This window comes from Lissotriton vulgaris, chromosome 3_1 (genome assembly GCF_964263255.1).
Source record: "Lissotriton vulgaris chromosome 3_1, aLisVul1.2, whole genome shotgun sequence".
Lineage (NCBI taxonomy): Eukaryota > Metazoa > Chordata > Amphibia > Caudata > Salamandridae > Lissotriton > Lissotriton vulgaris.
The window spans coordinates 476,376,914-476,396,589 of record NC_141689.1 but is presented as its reverse complement, the minus strand read 5'-3'; the positions used below and the strand labels follow the sequence as shown (position 1 = coordinate 476,396,589).

The 19,676-nt window shown below is 46.8% G+C and overlaps 1 protein-coding gene across 1 annotated transcript in view; it reads right to left on the bottom strand.

The window, feature by feature from the left end:
* Nucleotides 1-19,676, bottom strand: part of SREK1 (splicing regulatory glutamic acid and lysine rich protein 1) — a 141,645-nt gene that overhangs the window by 66,949 nt on the left and 55,020 nt on the right. The gene's annotated exons all lie outside the window — the stretch shown is intronic.

Here is a 19,676-nt window from a genome sequence, read left to right as displayed (position 1 = left end):
GAGGCCGAAGCATACAAGTTTATAAAAGTGTGCCAAGTAAGTGGCATCAGAGGCATTAAATATTTAATGTATCAGTTCAACAAAATGTAGGGGGGAGATTTGTGTTTTTGATGACTATTTCACTGGAAGTTCTCCCACCTGCAATTCAAAGGTCTTGCGAGCTGAAGTGAGAACCACTGCATGTTGAAAAACGCTTTGAGTCTGATTAATTTCCTGAAATCTGCTTTCAAGTTGGAATGGAAGCCATAAAGAACTAGCAACACTCCGATGTGGTGGGGGGAAACAGGACGTTGTTGAAACAAGTGTCTAACTGGAAAATTTACACCACATACGGGATTCCTGCCCTCAGACGGCAACATTTCTGATTATTAAGGACAAGATAAGCTTCTATTCGAAAGCAAAGTAAGAGTGGGAATGATTGCGGGAACAGAAGTTCCTTTTAAATGACAAGCCAAATTAGGAGCAGAAACATTGCAGGCGCCATGAATAGTTATATGTTGACATACAAGGGAATGACCGGAAGTGGAGTCACATTCCTAGGCTGTAAGGAAAACTTCTTTCTCAGCCAGTTGACAACGATAAATGAATGGCAGGGACCACACCTCATATATGTAGCTATTCCCAAGGGGTTTGTATCTACCTACTGGGAAGTGTTTCATGCAGGCAGTGAACTGAAACGTCTGGCTGGGCAATGAGATAACCCCATGTTTTAACCATACTGCTGAAGGTGTTTCAGCTATAGTGAATGGTAGTTGTTCCAGCTTCTTTATGTGTAACATGGTGTAATTAGCGTCTCTCATATCTATTTATTGTTGTCTATGTGTCACATTAAAGGGTAAGAACAAAGCGATAAAGTAGAGGCAATGCCAAGGAACTCCTCCGTTCTTGAGTGTTTGGAGTGTCCAACTAAATTGCATGATCGATTTAAGCTAATTCGGACCATGATACAATGTAGACATATCACTTTGCACAATATCAATAACAGATCACACAATATTATCTAAGCTATAAATACGAGATGACAATGTATTAATACTGTTGTCTACTACAGCAAGCACTTTATCCAAATTATCTTGATCAATTTGGCATAAACGTACTGCAGCTTTCATTTGCAACAATTTCCAAATTTCATTATAGGCAGCATAAACAAATCGCTTGGATCGTGGAGACTGTGGTCCCAAAAGGAAGTCAGACAAATTCATGTCTTTGGACATGAAAGTAAGATGTTGTTTTACTGCAGACAATGTGGAATGTTCTAACGATTGTTGGCATAATTTACCCACGGACTAAGTGTTCGGGTTCGTGGATTGTGAATATCAGGGATCAGGTCTTAATGGTGTGAACCAAGACGTGGAATTTAAAAAATGAACATGACAAACATTTTTGTCTACTGGCCATAATAACCACCCACCCGGAGCAATAACTGAAGAGTTAAATGTACCATTTTGTATCATACTATTTAATTGATCTTCAGTGTAATTTGTAGAGGATCGCCAATCATCCAAAGTGACAATGGATGTATAAACATCAGAAATGATAAAAGGAAATTCATGCACACGGTCAACAACGGCTACTGCGGAAAGTCTCTGAGCATACATTAATCGTACCTCCAATACAGTGGCAATGGCACAATGTGGGTACGGAGTAAAACACAGGCCATGTGGCCCTGTCAATACATAACGGGTCCATTTGTCCGGTAGCAATAGGATGGAGAAGGGCGCCATTAAACCAAATCTCGTTCTCCCAGGCATTAAGAGTAAGCTCAAACTCCCGCAAGAGAACAACGGAACAACGGCCACAGTATGAGAATGAAATGAAAAGTATAATCATTCTCAACAACCGTGGGGGAACGTAACACAGGAACAAAAAAAACCTTGAAGCTGTATGCAGATTCTGCCTCTACCACAAAACAGCTGATTCCAGCAATGCGGACCACATGCTGTAACTGCCGCACGGCAATGAGCAGGAATCGCAATGGGATTAGCCATGAACCAACAGCAAGGGAAGCAAATAGTAGCACAAAATGTTATGTTATGTTATAGTGATTTTTATAGCGCGCAGCTGCCCCAGCAACGGGTTGTCCCGGCGCTTTGACAGGCAGAAGGAAAATGCCCAGACATAACAAACCAATACATTACATGAAGTCCAACAGAACTCTTACACGCTGGGAGGGAAAAGGAATGTTTTAATAGCCCTCCTAAAGGCTGACAAAAAGGTAAAAATCTTTTAAACTTCAAGCTTGAAAACCCTACAGCAATAGGGCGACCCTACAAACTGAAGAGGCAACGCCCCTACACCACTGATGTCTCCAGGAAATGGTGTGAGGAGATTGCGGACAAGCACTACTCAGGAGTCCCGCAAATAAGTACCAGACAAAACGTTGGCAGTGCCATGTTGCAGGGATTCTGTCAAGTCACAGAACTATGCTTGGGACCATAAAAACATAGTAGGCAGGGACTCAGTTATCAGACCACCATAGTACCCAAGAGCCCGGAACCAACTAGTTATACTGCCTTGCTTACCCTCGTACTCTCTCACAGAGGAACAAGTGATTAGACACCCCAGAACACAACACTACCGGCTTTCCCAGGAATCGTGGTGACAGCACACACCCTTTCGCTCTCACACTCGTACTTGTCCACGGTAAGATCTAACAGAGACACGTGAAACATTTAAAATATTTATTTTAACAATCGTGCTCTAGTATGTAGTATACGTGCCACAATAAGTAAGAAGATGTCTAACACAAATAAAGCCAGCATAGCAAGTAATCCATAAGCCATAAAAGGAACTGTCATGATACAAGACCGGGTAAACTAACCTCCCTCCCCTTCTACATAAGCAACAGGATTATATATATCAAAAGATCTTTTGATGTTTGCAGCAGACCCAGTACCTTTACATGCAAAGATGAAAGTTCTACATCTCAGGTCTAGTCGCAATCTCCTCTCTGATTGTGTAATTGCATGTCAGTGCATACCTTTATGACAGAGTATGTGTTCCCGAACAGCTGTATTCGTGTGTTTTGTCTAGGTGCTTCAAGCCTGACGAAAACAGAATAACAAAGGGCATTGTTGTTTGACTTGATCTACGATGTTGAGACTAAATCCTTGGAAAGAACAGAACGCAAAAACGACAGGTTCGGTGTGAAAGTACAACATGGCTCACAACAAATTACATTTGTATAGTAACATGTGCAAAGCAGTCTACAGCCTACAAAGTGCGGAGGCTAACATAGGGAAAACGACCATGGGCCTACACAGAACACATGACAGTGGAATGTGCTTTAGGTCTACCAGGTAAAGGCTTTTTAGCTAGCTGGTATAAAAAATGGTATTCAGGAAATTATCCATATAGAGATGATTTGTTTTGATAATGAAAAGTTTGTTCTAACTGGGCCATGATTAATGTTGATGTGATCTGATTTTCGTATGTCTTTGGTTTTGCTTAGGTAGAATGTTTTGAACTCTTATCATCAAGAGAGCGTAAACACTTTTCTGCTGAGTCGATGTGAGATGGTTTGATTAATATGGGATTCTGAAACCACCTTGGGAAGAAAACTGGGATGAGATCTCATCACAACTCTATTACCATGAAACACTGTGTATGGTTCTACAGTACATAATGCTTGAATTTCACTCCCTCTGTTTGCGGATGTATTGGATACTAGGAAAGCTGCCTTCCATTTGAGAGGCTGTAAAGAGGCTTAATAAATGGCTCAAATGGGGGGGTCCATAAATTTGGAGAGAACAATGTTAAATTCCCAAGGAGAGGACAGTGTCTTAACTGGAGGGAATACGTTTTTAAACCTTTCTAAGAAGTCTTTACAGTTATTCTAAATAAATAATTTTGTGATGGAGCTTTTCTATAGGCCGTTATAGCCGCTAGATGCACTTAAATAGAAGAACACTGCAAACCAGACTTTGCCAAATGAAGAAGGTTGGGTATAACCACTTCTTCATGACAAGGATGGATGGTGTCCAATTTGGATGCACCATAACCAAAATCTCTTCCACTTAAAGGAATACGATTTTCTTGTTGAGGGTCTTTCAGCCTTGTCGTAATATATCCATGCAGTCTTGTGGAAGACATAAATGACCTTATTGGAGGAGTTTGTTAGCTAAGCTGTCAAGTTCAATGATGGATGGTTGGGGTACAGTATCTGTCCCCGACACATATGCAGGAGATGATGTCTACACTACAATCTCGTGTGGCCGTTCTCACAGGTGAAGAAGATCTCTTTGCCATTCAATCACTATCTTCCTGGTTTTGGACCTGTAGAGTTTGATGATTACTGTCGGTATGAGAGGGATTAGGGGAAATGCATAGAAAAATTTCCCTGACCAGTTTATCGAAAGGGCATTCCCTTTCTACCCTGGTTAGAAGAATCTAGATGCTTAGTCTAAAGATTTTTTTCTGTTTGCATCAACAAACACAGCTATTGGTGGATATCCCGTGTCTTGGAAATGTTTTAAAGACTGTCGTTTAGAACCCAACAGCTACTTTCCTGAAACACCCAACTAAGTGAATCTGCCTGTATATTCTGATATTCTGAATCCCTACAAGATAAATAGCCATTTTGGTTACGTTTCTGACTTTGAGAGGTAGGGGTCGAGAGTGTGTTCCTATTTGCTTGTTCATGTAATGCGTTGTTGCATTGTCAGTCCGAACAAAAAGGGAGTTTGTTGTTATTGATGGAAGAAAATATTTCAGGGCCAGAAGAACAGCTCTCAATTCCAGAATATTGATATGAAAAATCTTTTCTTTGTCCAACCAAATCCCGTGGGTTAGCAAGTGTACAACATGAGCTCCCCATTCTTGGAGTGTCCTCTCTGGTCAATGTATGAGCTGGCAGATCCTGATGATATGGTATTCCCACCAATAGGTTCTTTGGTTGTTTGCACCACGGGAAAGACAGAATTGCATCCTATGATGGGGCCAGTTTCTTTCCTCAGTGGTCAGAGAGCTGATTCTCCTAATATTCAGGGCACTGTTGCAAGGGCCCTATGTGAAGTCTTGTATGTGGAACTAGAAAGATGCAAGAGGCCACTGAACTTAGTACGGATGCAATCGATATTGGATGATGAGTGTGTAGGAGACTGATATTTCATATTGATTGATAACTACCTCTCCTCCGAAGGATACACTTTTGCGTATTGGATTTACAGTACAGCTCCAAGGTATTGTATCTTTTGGACTAGGCAGGTCGTAGAGTTTGAGGTATACTTGAGAACCAGATTGGTTAGCGTCTTGAGACAAAACTGGTATTGTTTCTTTGTCTCCGCTGGTGATATATCATTGATTAGACAATTGTCCAGGTAAGGATAGAGCAAAGTTCTTTTATTTCGTTAGATGGGCTGCGAAGATGGCCATAAATGTTGCAAAGGTTTGGGGAGCTGATTTTACGAAAAGGTAGGACCTTGGATTGGTAATGATGAAATCTTACTTTGAATCAAAGGAACATCTGATTGTTTGCTATATTAGAAGGTGGAAGTAGGCATCTTGGAAGTCTTTTAAACACATCCGGTCTCATTGGTATAGTTGAGGATAGATCTGGTGTAATGTCAATATTCTGAATTTTAATTTCCATATGTCCTTGTTTAGTACTCTTAAAGATCTAAAATATCTAAAATGGATACCAAAAAATATCAGAATTTTTGCAGTAGATCTTTCTGATAAGCTGATGCTTTGTATGGCGGAAGTGAAGCAGATGGGGACCTGAACAGAAGAAAATATCCATTCTGAACAATATTGAAGACCCATTTGTCTGTTGTTACTAAGGACCACTCTTCAAGATGTTTGACAATACTTCCCCCACCTACTGGAGTGACAAATAGAGGAGGAAGAAGTAATGGCTCATTGTTTAGACAGAGAATTTCCTGTAGATGCAGACTGCTGCTGGGTTCCCCTACCTGTTGATGTTTTTTGAGGAAGATAATGTTACCTTGGCTGCTGCTGGATTTGTGGGTGAGACTAGTGAGGAGTTGGAACTTTCAGAGAAATATATTCTGTCACAGGCTCTCAATCAATCAATCAATGAATTCGGGTTTTGTGAAGCGCACTACTTATCCGTGAGTCTCAAGGTGCTGGGGGGAGGGGAGTTTAGAGCGCCTCTGTCTCATTCCAAGAGCCAGGTATTAAATCAGTGTAGGGTTTCATCTGATGCTGAAGGGGGGGGGGGGGGGGTTGTTCCGGGTCTTGGCCGCGATGTAGGAGATAGCTCTTCATCCCGTTCTGGCTCTGCAGATGCGAGGGATTTTGGCCAGGGCAAGGTCGGCGGAGAAGAAATTTCTCTTGGGGGCATAAGATTGTTTCTTTGAGTTATTGGAGTCCGGTGTTGTCGAGAGATTTGTAGGCGTGAGTGAGCAGTTTGAAGGTCACTATTTTCAACGCAGAGCCACTGGAGGTCTCGTAGGTGCTGGGTGATGTTGTCTTGTCTTTGGATGCAGAGGGCGAGTCTGACAGCACCATTCTGGATGGTCCGGAGTTTGGAGAGTAGAGATTTGTTGATTCCGGCATAGAGGGCGTTACCGTAGTCCAGTCTGCTGGTTATGAGTGCTTGGGTGACTATTTTTCTGGATTAGGGGGTAGGGGGCGGGGGGAGATACGGCGTTGACCTGTCTGTTAATGATGAGGGAGGAGTAGAGTATGATGCTGAGGTTGCAGGAGTGGTCGGTGGGTGTGGAAGGGTTGCAGAGGGTGGTGGGCCAAGAGATGTTGTCCCATGCGGAGAGGGTGGATCCGAGGACTTCTGTTTTCTCAGAGTTGAGCGTCAGGCAGCTGCTGCTCATCCAGGATGGGACGTCCTTCATTCGTTCCTGGAAACTGTGTCTAGTGATGTTGGGTTCCTTGAGGAGGGAGAGGATGAGCTGGGTGTCATCGGCGTAGAATACTATGTCTGTGTTTTCTGACTATGGTAGCGAGGGGGGCCATGTAGATGATAAAGAGCATGGGGCTGAGTAAGGATCCTTGGGGTACTCCGCAGCTTATCTCTGTGGGTTCGGAGAGGAAGGGTAGGTGTCTGATTCTTTGAGTTCAGCCGGTGAGGAAGGAGCGGATCTAGTCAAGGGCAGTTGCCTGTATGTTGGTGTTGTGGAGTCTGGTGGTTAGTGTGCGGTGGGAGATGGTGTTGAAGGCTGCTGAGAGATCTAGTAGAATGAGGGCAGCCGTGTGGCCTTGGTCGAGGAGAGTCTGAATGTCATCCGTGGCAGCTAGGAGGGCGGTATCGGTGCTGTGGTTGCTGTGGAATCAGGATTAAGAAGTGTCAAGGATCAAGTTGGATTCTATGAAGTTCGTGAGCTGGTTGTTGACTATCTTCTTGGTGACTTTGGGGAGGAAAGAGATGGGTCTGTAGTTCTTGAGGCCAGTCAGGTCTGCAGAGGCTTTCTTGAGGAGGGGCTTGACTTTTGCGCGATTCCAGACGTCGGGGAACGTGCCTGTTTCGAGGGTGCAGACGATAGTGCGTTGTAGTTTGGGTGCAATGACGGAGGCTGCTCTTAGGAACATGTGAGACAGGCAGGGGTCGGTGGGGGCTGCTGAGTGTATGCTCCTCATGGTCTTAGCGGCGTCCTCTGTGGTGACAGGGGTCCAGGCGGTGATGTTAGGCTGGGTGGCGTTGCCGGTGGTGGGTGTAGTGTCAGTGCCTTGGTTCAGTTCGTTGTAGTGAGTCCTGATCTTGTGATGGAAGTGGGAGCCATGTTTGTTGCAGAGGTGCTGGGAGGGAGGAGCGTTGGAGGTTTGGCGATTTCTTGTAGGATGCTGAAGTGTTCCTTAGATTTGTGGGAATTGGACAGGATTCTGTCCTGGATGAAGTTCCTTTTCGTGGATCTGATGAGTTGGTGATGTTCTACCATGGTGATCTTGTAAAACAGAACAAAGAAGCTAGCCTGGATATTTTGATTGCAAATTAGAGCTCACACAGCCCATAAGTACTGCGTGACCAAACCATTTAATTAGCAAAACATTTATTTTGGTTCTTAAGCAAGTTTCAAAGTTCATAAGAGCATGACATCAAAAGAAAACCACTGTCAAAGTCAGTCAGGTCACAAAGACAAACAATTGTGTGCACAATGAATACACTATATACAAAAATGAATACTAAATACTCAAACAATCACATGACACCAAAGTGCAACTTTGAATACAGTACATACAACCCAAATCAATTGTAGTCAAATAACATATACAGCATAAAGGAAAAAAGACCAGTCCATTAACTGAAATACCAGTGGACAGGCGGAAGCAAGAGTGAAAAGCAATTGCCTGCCTGTCACACAGAACCTGTGACTAAATGTTCGATCTGGTTGCACGCAAGGGCCCACACCAGTGGGATAAATTGATCCCTAGCTGCACCCTTCTTTGTTGTCACAGGCTGGGGGTCAACGAGTTTCGAACCGGAAAAAAATTACAGGTTCTCCTCAGGACGGGGACTGGGTACAATCTTTACTGCACCACGGGCAACAGGAATTGCGAGAGTGGAGGTAGACTGTAAGACAGGACGATTTAATCTGAATGAAGTAGTGAAGGTGACAAATAACACGGGGCGCCCGCCGCGCGGTGCGCTGTAGAGGAGTCTCAAAGTTCACATTCCTTAAAAACGCTGCACGCCGTAGGTAAAGGGAACCGGCTGTGTACAGGCAAGGTTGGAGATTCTTTTTCACGTGAGGCGGTGATTAATTCTGCCACACGGAGCCGATTAGCGATAAGGATTAAATCCAGGCAGTGGCTGAAGGCGTTCGAATGGTCCTTAGCGCTCAGTGTCCCAGGAGTCAGAAAAATATACTGACCAGTCGCCTGTGAGGCATGATAGGATATGGGGGGTACTGTGAGGGCACAGTCCAGGTTTTCTCTACTATCCTTTAAATTGCAGCCAATTGGCTAACAATGTCTCATATTGGCTTTACTTAAAGTGTGTGAAAGTTGTTTTATTGTAATGTTTTATTAATAACATATCTGTATACTTGGTTTCTTTATAAAATGAAAATTCAATGTAATCTGGCCATTTTAGCCTTTCATGAGGCTGCAGTTTTATGTGTGCGGTACTATGTACAAAGTTTATTACACATATGTGAAAATTTGTAAGAGTGCGCTGGGATCAGCACACAGGGGTGGGGCAATTCAGTGCTTAGGACTATTGATGAAGATCTGGAAGAGAAACATTCTCTTTAGGCACTGGACTATGCAAGGGTAGCAACACCTCCAAATGCTTTAATAGAACTTACATGTTAGAGCGAATATGCTACTTACCAGTATGCATCTGTTCTTGGCATGTAGGGCTGCTGACATTCATATCTGTGCATAGATCGCCGCCTAGTGTTGGGTCCGGATGATCGCACATTGTTGTCCTGGAAGAGTCTTCGAAGTATCACGAGATAGGTGGCTCCTCCCCTGGACTACAGTGCGCATGGGCATCGACTCCATTCTCAGATTGTTTTTAGCCATTGTGGCCAAGATGGAGTGAAACTAAGTGAATGATGACCATGCTAGAAGTATGTGTGACGTGCTGCAGCCGCTACAGGCGCCGGGGAGGAGGGCAGGCGATATAAATGTCAGCAGCCCTACATGCCAAGAACAGATGCATACTGGTAAGTAGCATATTCGGTTCGATGCATGTGGGCTGCTGAATTCATATCTGTGCATAGAATACATAGCAGTCCCTCCATTAACGGCGGCCGCCCGTGCCAGCTGCAGCAGTTTGGAAAAGTGATTTTAGAACAGCCTGCCCTACAGCTGCCTGCTGTTTGGAATGCACATCAACACAGTAATGTTTAGTAAATGTGTGAGTGGTAGACCATGTGGCTGCTCTACATATGTCTTCCAAAGGAATATTTCCAAGGAAAGCCATGGAGGCCCCCAACTTTCGGGTGGAGTGGGCCCGTGGTGGAATAGTGAGAGTGTGCTTGGCTTTCTGATAGCAGATCTGAATACATTTAACAATCCACCTGGCTATACCAGCCTTGGAATTGGGTTACCTTTGTGTTGTGGCGTAAAGGCAACGAAGAGTTGTTTAGTTTTCCTAAAATCCTTGGTCCTATCAATGTAATACATTAGGGCCCTTTTGACGTCAAGTGTGTGGAGCATTCTCTCCGCCAGTGACACTGGATTTTGGAAGAACACAGGTAGTTCTATAGTCTGGTTGATATGGAACTGAGACACTACCTTAGGAAGGAATTTAGGGTTAGTGCGAAGCACTACCCGGTTAGAATGAATTTGAATAAACGGCTCTTGGATAGTTAGTGCCTGGAGTTCACTAACTCGTCGTAGCGACGTAATCGCTATAAGGAAAGCCACTTTCCATGCCAAGAATTGAATCTCGCAGGAATGCAGTGGTTCAAAAGGGGGACCCATCAGCCTGGTGAGGACCACATTGAGGTTCCACTCCGGAGCTGGTGGCGTCCGCGGAGGAATGACTCGTTTGAGTCCTTCCAGAAAGGCTTTAATGGCAGGCACCCTGAAAAGTGAGAGGTGCTGTCTGTTTTGGAGATAAGCAGCCATTGCGGATAAATGTATGCAAATGGAAGCATAGGCCAGATTACATTTGTACAGATGTAAGAGATAACAAATGATGTTCTGAATAGATGCATCTAGCGGGATAATGTTGTGGTCTGCACAGTAAATGACAAACCGCTTCCACTTCGCCGCGTAGCATGCTCTAGTGGTGGGCTTTCTGGCCTCCCGGGTGATGTCCATGCAGTCCGGAGGCAAGTTCAGGTAGCCAAACTCTAAGACCTCAGGAGCCAGATCGCCAGGTTGAGCTGTTGCGGATCTGGGTGCTGAATGTCATCATGGCTCTGCGTCAAAAGCCTGGGTGTGAGGCGCAGCCTTTGATGCGGTACCACGGACAGTTCCAGAAACGTGGTGTACCATGGTTGGCGAGCCCACGTTGGAGCAACCAGGATGAGAGTCATCGAGTGCTGCTTCAGCTTGCGTGCCACCAGCGGTATTAGAGGTGCTGGGGGAAAAGCGTACTTAAATTTGCCTGACCAGTTCATCCATATCGCATTGCCCTGCGACTGTGGGTGTGGAAACCTGGCGGCAAAGCTTAGGCATTTTGCGTTCTCCTTTGTGGCGAACAGGTCTATCTCTGGATGACCCCACCTTTGGAAGTACGGGTGGAGTACTGATGGATGTATCTCCCACTCGTACATTTGGTGGCGGTACCTGCTAAGCAGGTCCGCCATCTCATTGTCTTTGCCTGGGAGGTGTTCTGCCATGAGGAAGTTGTTTCTCTGAATGGCCCACTTCCACATGCTCTGAGCCAGATGAGACAACTGTGGAGAGTGTGTTCCTCCCTGCTTCTGAATGTAGTACATGGCCGTCATGTTGTCCGTCCGGATCAACACGACCTTGTTGCACAGATGTACTTTGAAGGCCTTTAGAGCCATGACGATCGCCATAAGTTCTAGAACGTTGATGTGCATCTTCCTTTGCTGTGGTGTCCATAGGCCCTGCACAGTGTAATGGAGTACATGAGCTCCCCATCCCTGGAGAGAAGCGTCCGTCGTCAGGATGATCTGTGGCACAGGCTCCTGGAACGGTCGTCCCCTGCAAAGGCTTTGTGGATTCCACCAATACAGAGAGTTGTATGCACGACCGCTCACCAACACTAGGTCTTTCAACTGTCCGTGAGCCTGAGTCCACTGACGTGCTAAGCACTCCTGAAGCGGACGCATATGTAGTCTCGCGTGCGGGACAATGGAGATGCAGGAGGCCATCTTGCCTATCAACTGCATGAACACCCGCGCTGGGAGCGAGTGTTGAGGTCTGCATTTTTGTATCAGCGATTGAATGCCGTTGACCCTCACTGAATTTGGCTGTGCTGTGGCTGCCAGAGTGTTTAACGTCGCACCCAGATACTGCCGTATGTGGGCGGGTTGCAGGTGGGACTTTGGGTAATTCAGTGAGAATCCCAGATCGTGAAGAAGGTGAATGGTGTGGGACATGTGGGCGGCACACTGCTGGGCTGACCTTGCCTGGATGAGCCAGTCGTCCAGATAAGGGTAGACGTGAATGTTTAGACTCCTTAGGTGCGCCGCCACCGTCGCCAGGCACTTCGTAAACACCCTGGGTGCCGTGGTGACCCCGAAAGGCAAAACCTTGAACTGGTAATGTTGGTTTTGGATAGTGAACAGGAGGTATTTTTTGTGTGACGGGTGCAGCGGAATGTGAAAATACGCATCCTTTAGATCTAAAGTTGCGAGAAAATCCCCCTGATTGAGCAACGGGAGTACTTGCTGCAGGGTCAGCATGTGAAAGTGCTCCGATAGAATGTACTGATTGAGGGGTCTGAGGTCCAGTATGGGCCTGAGGGACCCGTCCTTCTTTGGTATCAAGAAGTACAGTGAGTAAACTCCTGTGCCTCTTTCTTCCATAGGCACGAGCTCGATTGCCCCTTTTTGCAGCATGACGAGGACCTCCTGCTGCAATAAGTGCAAATGCTCGGCGGACATAGAACGGTGTCTTGGGGGTAGGTTGGGTGGAGTGGATGTTAGCCTATACAGTACAGTTATTGTCTGGAGTTGTGTGACCCACCTGTCTGTGGTGATGGATTTCCAGACTGGCAGGAACTGCTGAAGTCTCCCCCCGACCGGTGTTGCGTGGTCGGGGGGCAGTGACAAGGCGTCACTGTTTGTTAGTGGCAGAGGATCTGGAGTTGTTTCCACGACCCCTGCCTTTGGCGCTGTTCCCACGATATCCACCTCGACTCTGTTTGGTGTATGTGGTCTGCGTGTTGCCCTTATAGTACTGCGTGGTTTGGAAGAGCTGGCCTCTGGAAACACCTCTAGTGCTTGAGCGACGAAAAGAACCACCCCTGAATTGCTGGGACTGCAGGGCCCCCATGGACTTAGCAGTTTCAGTGTCCTTTTTGATCTTTTCCAAGGTGGTGTCCACCTCTGGGCCAAACAGAAGATCAGGATTGACTGTCTGATTAAGAATGGTGGTCTGTATCTCTGGCTTGAAACCCGAGATTCTGAGCCAGGCATGTCGTCTCAGCATGACACTAGTGTTGACAGCTCTGGCCGTGGTGTCAGCCGCGTCCAGTGCACATTTAATAGAAGCATTGGATATCAGCTTCCCTTCTTGGATGAGCATCTCAGCTGCATCTTTGTATTCGTCTGGCAGGTGCTGCAACAGGGTCTCCTGTGTGTCATAGTGTGCCCTGTCATACCTCGCTAGAAGTGCTTGTGTATTTGAAATGCGCCAGATATTGGCCGCTTGAGCTGCTACCCTTTTCCCTGATGCCTCAAACACCTTAGATTCCTTATATGGGGGAGGAGCATCACCCGTTGTTTGAGAGATAGCCCTCTTCCGGGCATTTGAAACAACAAGAGTCCAAAGGCAACTGTCCCTTGATGTACGTAGGGTCAGTAGGCGCTGGTTTATACTTCTTCTCAATCCTAGGGTTTATCACCCTGGCTCTGGTAGGCTCTTTAAAGATCTCCCCAGCATGTTTTAAGACACCCTTCAACATAGGCAGAGTCTTGACAGTTCTCTCCGAGACAGAAAAGGTGTCAAAAAGAAAGTCCACTTTAATGGGGTCAGCATGGAGCTGGACGTCATGATTTTTAGCCGCCCTTTCAATGAGGGCATTATACGCCGCTGAATCCTCTGTAGGCGACGTTTTTACAGCATAAAGTTGAGCGTCTGGGGTAGAGTGAGGATCACCTGGGTCAGCACCAGCTGCCCAGGGTTCATTGGTATCATCAGGGTCGGTGTAGTGAGGATAGCTGTACTCATCATCATCATCATCATCACCATCCCCAGCGTCCACGCCAGAGTAAGTGGGCGAGACATCATGGCCATGTGGATAAAGTGGTTCCACAAGAACAGGAGTTGAAGTGGAATCCTTCTTTTTCTTTAAAGGAATTTTATAGGACTCCATCGGCTGTTCCGGGGCAATTTTCCGTTTATGGAGGGAAAGTCTGCCTGTTTCGGCATCGATAAAGTGTTCTTGTTGTTCTTCCAACGAAGATTGTCGATGCTTTGAGGTTGGGACCACAGTCGTCGACTTCGGCACCGAGGGCACCTTCTCGGGCACGCTGGCGCCCATCCTAGGGGTGAAAGCCTTCGGCGCCACTTTCGGCGGCAGCGTGAAGTGAATGGGCGTCGACGCTCATGAGGTTTCTCGACCGGCTTCGAAGGCTTTGGATCTTTCGGGCCGACAGTCGATCCCTTCTCCTTGATGCGCTTCAGGGAGTCCGCCACCTGCTTGGAGAAAGCGGCGGACGGCCGCGCCGAGTCGACGGGAGTCTTCGAGGCACCACTAGACGTGGCCTCGTGGGTTGTGCCGCTTTTGGTCTTGTCATATTGACGCGGAGTCTCGAGAACCTTCGGTTCACCGAGTCCCTTGTTTGTGTCGACCACCTTCGGCGCCAATTTACTCGGTTCGACCACCTTGACTTTTGTGTTCGGCGTGGCAGACTTCATCTCAACGCCCTTGACCTGTGTCTTCGGATCGACAACACCCTTCTGCTTCGTCGGTGCCGACGGCTCCAAGGCCTTCCATCCGACCAAAGTAATGCGCACCTTTGGTTTCGAGGGGGGCACCAGTGCTTTCGCTTGCGTCAAGACCGTTGGTTTTACTTTCGGTTTCGATTTTTCAGGGTGCGGCTCAATAGTAATGTCCGTAGCCGGGCCCGAAGGCGGGGCCGTAGAATCCATTGGAAGATCTTGGGTAAGGCCTAGTGGCGATCCCTCGATCTGAGCCTTTTGAATCGTTTCGGCCCCAATGTCAGTTTGAGTTAGCTCTTTGCTCGAGCTATCCTCCACGGCCCCAAAGGCCCCATCGTCGTCTCCGACGACTTCTTCGGCTTCAAACATTTCTGCGTCCGCGTCGTAGTCACAGTCTACCTCCGACGCGGGATTCGACAGGTTGTCACCAACTTCCCGGTCAGCTCCCTCATCATCCCAGGCATCGAAGATGTCCACAGGCGCCGGTGCAGTCTGCTGGGCCTCCTGGCGCGCAGCGCGTCGATGCTTAAGCGTCTTCTTGGATCGAAAACGGGAACGAGCCATGCAACTGGCTTCATCATGATCCGGCGACAGACACTTGTTGCACACCGGGTGGACGTCGATGTGGGGATACTTGGAGTTGCACACGGGACATCTCTTGAACGGGCTCCGTTCCATGGTGAGTAGTTGATAAGGTCTGTGGTGTCGACTGGGCCTTCCGCGTCGAAAGCACTTGGTTCTCTGGAATCCGGCTCGGAACCGAGCTGGAAGAATTAGGCACCGAACGCAAGAAAGTTTATATCGATTCCGACTAGAGTGAACCAATATACATCCGAACCCAATGGCGGAAAAAACCAATCTGAGGATGGAGTCAATGCCCATGCGCACTGTAGTCCAGGGGAGGAGCCACCTATCTCGTGATACTTCTAAGACTCTTCCAGGACAACAATGTGCGATCATCCAGACCCAACACTAGGCGGCGATCTATGCACAGATATGAATTCAGCAGCCCACATGCCTCAAACTTTCCATTACACTAGCCTTCTGGTCCATGGCATTGCATGCAGCTGCACTGAGGTCAATTCTATGAATGATGGGACTCTTCAGGTCTCTTACTACAGTGCTGAAGTTTTTTTTATGTTCCAGTGAAAGGGATCAGTCAAAAATCAGACAATGTAGTAATAGTGCTGTGAAATATTGTACCCAACCATTTCAACAACTGTGATGCAATGGTTAAAAACTCAATTGGTTACAGCCCCAGCTGCTAAGTGTTCATCTATTAACCCAACCAGTCCAATTAAGAATCCCACTCACAATGCAGTCACTGGTTTTGGCAGCGTGGTGAGCAGAGAGATTAAGTTGGCAACAAAAGGAAGTTCTGCTTTATTTTGTACCTATTGACCTTCAATGGGAGAGCTGAGCTTAGATGCAGGGGTCATGATATGCATCTAGATGCACCCACTTACCATGGCTGTAACTGCAACAGAGAGAAGCTAGGTTCAACTCCCAAGTAAGTGACAAGACTGACTGCCTAATCCTTTTGGTGCAATAAGCCTGCAATTCTGGGGTTAAAAGGAGAAATAGGCTTCATTCTGTGACGTAAAGATGGCTTCGGCCCTCCATGTGCCAGTGCGAAATTAGGCTCAACTCTATTCAACAGTCTCCAGGCTGGTCATCGAAAGGTCGATGAATCATAAGCATCTCAGTACTGCGAAACCTGAATCCAGCTAAAACAGGTTATACAGCATGGGAACAGTCTTGCAATTCTGTACTCTGACAATCACCTAATGTCCCTCAAAGAACTTAGGAGACCAGTCAAAATGACATTCTTTGTATGCAAGGTGGGCCCTTTGAAGGAACCCAGGGCAGCTACTGATGGTGAAACGCATGCGATCTCCTACTGACAATCCTTTCCCAATGATGAAATCCATAGGCTCCTGTGGAACCAGTGCAGCTTTAGTATGACTGCAAGTCAGTTATCTACAGGGATCTTATACTAATGGTAGCATACACAGTACAGGTAAGCACATGTCTGTTCCACAAGGTACACCATCTGTGAATTACGAAAGGAAAGGGTACAAAAAAAAGCATCTAAAGATCCATGACTAACAGGAGCTACGGCTTGGTGTTAAAAAGTCACTCAATATCAGAAGCGTGTTTGGTTTCACATTGTTCAGCAGAAGAAAGGGAACTTGAATAATATGCACAAGGGCAGTGTTGGCTCGCAACATATGAAAGTGACAGATGTAGATGGACTTTCCAAACAACATTAGGTGGGGGCAGGGTACACAGGTGAGGATGTGAAAGAAACAAAACGTACAGTTAACTACCAATGCATACAATATATGGATTCATTACTGTTGCAAAGTCATCCTGTGCCCTGGGCACCCCCCAACCTTTTGCTGACTGGAACTGGTGGTAACAGACTCTGACTGACCCTGGGCTCTTTTTAACAAGGCCCAGGGTCAGTGCCAAGCTAAAAGGAACACATTAGAATACAGTTAACACCCAACATACACTAGGGTACACTATGGTATGGTGGGGAACCCCTGTAATTGGCATGACCTACCCCATAAGCCCCTAGTATATAATAGTGCAGGGGATTGAAACTACCTAGAAGTCACCAGTATCCTGGGCCATGGCAGTTTAGAGGCCAGCAGATTCTCTGCACCAGCATGTGTGCAGTGCTGAAGCCTGAGGTCAGTTTAAAAGCAGCACTGGCTGCCAGGACTGCTTTGAAACCTTAAATTGTGCCCAAACTGGACTTCGGTGGTAGGGACACTTAAAAATGAAACTCCTACAGTGTTTTGGCATATTAATGCCCCTCAGGTTCTCCCATAGTTATCCCAGGGGTGGGGGGTCAGTTATCTATAAGGTACACCCTTATAAAATGAGTTTTTATATGCCTTGGTAAAGTGGAATTTCACATCCCACACTGTTTTAAAGTGCTGCTCAAATTCGACTTTGATGCTAGGATTACTGGGTAAGGAGGATCAGCAATATTTCTGCAGATTTCAAACCCCTGAATTCTCCCCTAGTTGCACAGGGGCCGAGGGTCCTGTAGAAATTAAGGAAATACTTATAAAATATGTTTTTATAAGCCCTGGTGCTAGAAAACGGGCCCAAGTCATTTTCCCCTCGAACGGAAAATGCTACTTACCAGTATGCATCCGTTCTTGGCATGTATAGCTGCAGAGTCGTACACGCCCTCCCGCCTCCCCAGGACTTGTATCCGTTCCAGCACTCATCTTACTTAGATGCACATGCATGGACATCCTTTCTCTATACTTCTACTAACTCCATCATTTCCCATCATGGCGAAAAACAATCTGAGGATGGAGTCGATGACCATGCGCAGTATTGTCCAAGGGAGGAGTCACCTATCTCGTGACTACAAAGACTTCTTCCAAGAAGGCAACAACCTGCAATCATCCGAGCCCAACACCAGGTGGCGATCTATTGCTAAGTGTACGATCTGCAGCTCATATGCCTCGAACTTTAAGATTATAAAAATCCTCTCAATTGCCTTATAACAAAACCTGTGAGTTTGGTTCTTGGAGTTTGGACTTAACGGTCTTTAATCCATTGTTTCGATTTTTCCAAATTGTTCCAAATCTAATGTGCCAAGTTTTTTGTGACCCAAAACTAGGGAACCATGGAGCTGGACCTGGCTAAACTGTCCCAGTTTAAGATGGCTGATATTAGGGAACAGTGTAGGCTTAGGGGGCTGTGTGCTGCCAAGAAGATGAGGAAGGCAGGGTTGCTGGACTCCCTAAAGGCCTGGGCCAGGGCAGTGGAGGAGAACCTAAGGGAGTGGTAAGATGTTGCCCACAACCCACCCGAGAGAGGGGTGAGGATGAGACCTTTCCCATTGTGACTGTTGTTAGCCAGGTGAATCAAGGTGGTGGTGGGAGTGGGGAAGGGTCCCTTACTCCGGTACCACTACTGTCCCTTGCAGAGAGACAGCTTCAGGCTCAATTTGAGTTGATAGCCAATTTGCATTTCTCCTTCTCCAAGGCAAAGAGAAAATGGGAGATGGAGGAGGAGAAAAGGAATGGTGGCAGCGAAAATGAAGAAGATGCTGAGATGTCTAGGGGTGGTAGATTTGAACCTAAACTTCCTAAGGGCATAGTACCCAAGTACACTGAGGGGGATGACATTGACAGGTGGCTAGCAGCTTTTGAGAGGGCTCTTAAAATAAGTAGGGTCCACTCTAGGTATTGGGGTGCACTCCTGTGGGAGTTGATTCCAGTAGCTGGGAGGGATAGGCTCCTGATCCTGAAGGGAGAGGATGCAAATGAAGGCATGCTTAGTCAAGAGATTTGGTCTGACTCCAGAGCAGTACAGGGTGAAGTTTAGAGGCACCCAGAAATTAAGTTCAAAGTCTTGGGTAGACTTTGTGGACGTTTCAGTAAAGGCACTGGAAGGCTGGATTGTTGGGAACAAAGTTGACACATATGAGGGATGGTATAATTTGTTTTTGAAAGAACACATTTTGACTCATTGTGCAGAAGAGAAGTTATGCCAGTATCTAGTGGACTCTAAGCTGACAGACCCGAGAGAGCTGGGGGAATCAGCTGATGAGTGGGTGAGAACCCGGGTTTCCATTCAGCACCAGGGGGGTGACCAGAAGAAAGGAGGACAGGTCCCTCCCCAGAGAAGAGCCCAGGGAAATAAAGGTCAAAAACCTAAGGAGTCCTCCAAAGACCCATAAAAACCTGTACAAGGAGGTTGGGGCCCGAGCCAGCCCAAATTTAAAGGGAGGGGGTTTCAGGGAAAGCATGGTAGGTTCTTTGATCCCTCAAAAGGTGGGTAAGTGCTTTGACTGTAACCAGCCAGGGCATACGCAGGGAAGATGCTGCTGGCACCAAGAAGCTCCCCCAAGGGGCCATCCACAGGGATTGCCAGTGTCAGTGTAGGGGTGGAGAGTGGTGCCCCAGAGAAGGGTAGTCAGGTGGTGGAAGCAACCTTCGTGTCCCTGGGAGGGGTGAATATTGCCACCCTTGCTGCCTTACCTCCAAACATGGAAAAGTACAGGCAGAGGCCTAAAGAGAATGGGGCTGAGGGTGAGGCTATCAGAGAGAGTGGTGCCAGTGTAACTATGCTCCTGGATGAACTGGTGCCTCCAGAGATGTTACATGGTGAGTTTCACCAGGTGACATATGCAGACAGCACTACCAGACTCCATCCCATGGCTGTGCTGGATTTGGAATGGAGAGGTGTGA